Consider the following 4,049-nt stretch of genomic DNA (forward strand, 5'->3'; position numbering starts at 1 on the left):
ATTAGTAGAGCCTCCAGGTGTCATCTACACTTGCAACAGCACCAAAGAAATCTTCACCCATCTCTAATGACCGTCGAGTTGAGAAATGATGTGTCTTCGTCTTCTTCATCTCTGCAGCCGCACGCTTCCAAGGACGGATTTCTTCCATCTTTGATTTCTTCTTCCAGCCAACCGGATGTCCCACCTTACTCTTTTTAGAAGGGAAGACTAGGAGAGTCCTAAAATCGTGAGGCAGTTAAAATCCAGCACGAAATCAAAGGGATATCTCTCGCCCTCCTTCCAAAAGAATACTCCATTGAGTAAGCATCACACTTCACTCTTACCACCGGAGCTGCGACTACCATATGCATATCAACTTCTTTGGTCGGAGCAAAAGGAGAGATAGAAAGAGGATTGTAAGATTACCAAGAAAGTTGGTTTGGTTTTGGTAAATACCGAATATACCGACTATCTATATATTTGTTTTATATACTATACAATTTTGAAAAATGACCTCTATTTGGTGGTTGAATTGATTTTTAACCATGTTTTTACAAATAATTGAAAAATAACCATATATAGAGATCAAAAGTCTCCAATACCCTCATTTAAATTTCTCTTCTTTCCCAAGCTTCATCATTATTATTCATTTAAGATTAGAGACAAACTATGGTACTAGGATGTATATCCTACTTTTATTTTACATGTATTTAAACAAAAATTACAATATTATGAATCAAATTACAACATTGAGAACAAATTTACCAAATTTATTTACACTATTAACATGAAGTTAAACAAAATTACAACTATGAGAACAATTTGTTCAAAAAGTTGTTAAATGGTTGTACATTTTGTAATTACGATTATTAGAACAAGATTACAAACAATACGACTCAGTATTACCACTTTGATTATAAATATGTTGTCACATTTGTAAATATAGGTATCACATACGGGTAGGTACCATAGAATTTCCCTTAAGATCAAATTCATGAAAAGAACCAATATATACATATACGATAAATTCATTTCATCTCTCTTGCTAGCTTTCTATCTTCTTCAAAAAAAGCTTTCGTTTTGATTATGCCATTATTGCCAAGAGAGTTCCTTCAGTTGAAGGTTTTTATATTGCGACTTATGCGTATCTGCAGTAATTGGGATAGCCCTTATGAGTTATAACAATAATATTAAAGCAAAATTACTCACTACATCTGATGAACAAGCACAAACAATTAATTGTTATACATTGGTGCTCTGAGTAAGAAGATATACAAGATAGCAATCCATGTACTTGTGCAGTGGAAAACAACATTGCTGCTTGATGTTGTTAACCTAGTCCTCCTCTCTTTCACCACTACAAATGTGAGCAACACCCACTAGGGATGGCAATAATCCCCAGCGGGTAGGGTACCCACGGGTATTCGATCCTAATAGGAAAGATATACGGGTATAAACGGGTAACGGGGATGGAGATCCCTAGTATTCGGATTCTTAAATCGGGTATGGGGCGGGTATGGTATTTTGCTATTCGTCTTCATCCCTGCCCATTAAGGATGAAAATATTATTATATATAATTTATAAATAAATATTTATGTAAAAAAAATTTGTGATTCTCCTAATAAACATGTAATAGACCTTCCTTTTTATTATATACTTTTATTCTCTTAATGAAATTTTACACCAAAAGATTGTTTATTAAAGTAATATATAACAAACCCAAACCCAAATATTATTTATTTTGGTATTTGATTTTAATTTCATAATTTTATATAATTATATTTCATATTTTTATAAAAAAAATTAATTTAATACATAATTGTTAACGGGTACGGGTATGGAAATGTAATCCCCAAAGGGTACGGGTATGGGTACAAGGATGAGAAATGTAAAAAAGTATGGTTATGATATTTTAATCCTCGTATCCTACCCTATCCATTGCCATCCCTAACACCCACATTAAGGTGTGTGGCAAAATTAGACTGAATACCCACATATGTGTGTGGCTAAGGCCCATTGCCACATTACAGCTACATTTTTTTGGTGTGTGCGCTCTAGGAGTGTGGCAATTAGAGAAAACCCATATTTACATCAAAATGTGGCTCTAATTGAATTCTGACATTTATGGGCCAGGTTTGAAATATAATTGTGTGAAATTTCAGCAGATCAGAAATTTGAATCTCAATTTTATTTGGGTAATATTTATCAATAATTCTCATTTTATAAATTCATCCTTCATTGATTAACGGCCCTTAAATTTTGAATTAAGTCCATTTATCTTTGTTCTTGACAGTTCTTCAAGGAGATTCTAGTATTTGTAGAGATCTAGTATCAATTCCTACAAGGAGTTCATCAAGGAGTTAGTATTCCTTTCAATCGAACAAGAAAACAAACAATAGAAATCGATTAGCAAGTAATATGAATACAAAATGACATCTTTACCTGAGAGAATCAGGTCAAGGATTAGCTCCCATTCTTTGCACCAAGTTATTTCAAGGTACTAATCTCTTCTGGGTCGAATCTGATCTCAAAAAATTAAATAGACGATATCAAAATTCACCCAATTTAATCACAATAAAGGGAAAAAGATGAATACTTGAACAATAACTCGGTTTGAATTACCCAAAAATCACAATCACCGATGTAAGCAATTCCTGGATCTATTTAATTAGCAGCACTATCACTGGTGGAGAATGAGCTGGGGCTTCTTCACTATAGCTGAGGCTGAACAAGATCCCAAATCCAGAGTGGGTGGGTGTTGACGATGAAGAGTCTGGGCCCCAAATCTCAAAGCTTCATCTTCTTCTTCAAGTCTGAAAAAAAACCAAATTCTACTGAAATCCAGAATTGGGAAGGTATATAATACTGAGGAAAGAAAAAAACTAGAGAAGCACCGAGAATTTGGTCAGTTACCAAACGAAAGTGATGTCAAAGGCGGTCGTTGGCTCGAAATCAAAAGTCGGAGGCGGTCGGAGCTTTGGTCTTGCACACAGAGAGAGAAAGAGAAGAAAGAGAGAGAGAGAAGCGGACGAACCTAGGTGAAGGAGAGAGATAAGAAAAGAATTAGATAAGATACAAGTGTGGGACAGTGGGAGCATGGGAAGGAGAGTGAGAGGAGAGAGAGGAGAGCCTTGTCAAGTTTGAGTTGGAAAAATAATAATAATATATTCCCTAGCCACATTTGCATGCAATTGTGGGACAATGTCTCACTTGAATACCAAAAGGGATGGGTTCGACCCTAAACAGTAGAAGTTCCCACATTTGCAAATATATTAAAGCAAATGTGACCTTTGGCCATCATTGTTGTGGTGTTTCTAAGATTGTCATTTACAATCTCTGGTTTAGCTATTAAACTCCACTCTATCGATTACCTTCAATTTACCCATCAATTGTGTTTGATGTAAATATTGAAATAAGGGTCTTGATAAGAAGGAGAGGAAAGGTTTTCGTTTTGTTCTTTTAGGAGAAGAGCAGCTTGCATATAATCGGACATGGAAGTAGAAAAAGATAAGAAAATAGGATTTGCATTTAAATAAGGATAGATAAGACATTTGATTTCTCTGCTAAAGATAAGCAACTCTTTGTAAAAACATAGTTATATATCATTTTAAACACCTAAAGATGGAGAAACTTTTCAGTGCTACAGGAGGACCATGTAGCAGTCTGACTTGGTCCTACTTTCCAATCAAATTTAGACATGTAGATTTTCTTCACGAAAAATTATTTCAGCTATTTTGTCAAAGACCATTTTAGGTTTTCTGTTGTTTTTTTAATACTAAACCTTAAGCCCTAAACCCTAAACCCTATACCCTAAACCCTATACCCTAAACCCTAACCCTAAACTTTAAACCCTATACCCTAGACCCTAGTTTGAACTTGCAAAATACCTATGAATGTCATTTCACAAAAAATAGAAAATATTTGTTTATATTTTAGTTGTAAAAAATTCACATGTCTAAATTTGATTGGAACGTAGGACCACGTCAGACTGCCACGTGGTCCTCCCGTAGCATTTAAAAATTTCTCCTAAAGATGGTCATTTATCAAAATTTCTCTTTCATTGCATATA

General features: G+C 34.6%; 1 non-coding gene across 2 annotated transcripts; it reads right to left on the reverse strand.

The window, feature by feature from the left end:
• Positions 1 to 100: 100 nt before the first annotated feature.
• Positions 101 to 3,153, reverse strand: LOC101300047. Of its 2 annotated transcripts, none has more exons than XR_184543.1 (4): positions 2,894 to 3,153; positions 2,603 to 2,793; positions 2,423 to 2,501; positions 101 to 358 (listed from the first exon to the last, which is right to left on the reverse strand). It is a non-coding gene; the product is annotated as an uncharacterized LOC101300047 (transcript). The 2 variants fall into 2 exon arrangements; XR_184544.1 differs by lacking the exon at positions 101 to 358 and adding an exon at positions 868 to 1,127.
• Between the last annotated feature and the right edge of the window lie 896 nt (positions 3,154 to 4,049).

Source organism: Fragaria vesca, linkage group LG4 (assembly GCF_000184155.1).
Source record: "Fragaria vesca subsp. vesca linkage group LG4, FraVesHawaii_1.0, whole genome shotgun sequence".
Taxonomy (NCBI): domain Eukaryota; kingdom Viridiplantae; phylum Streptophyta; class Magnoliopsida; order Rosales; family Rosaceae; genus Fragaria; species Fragaria vesca.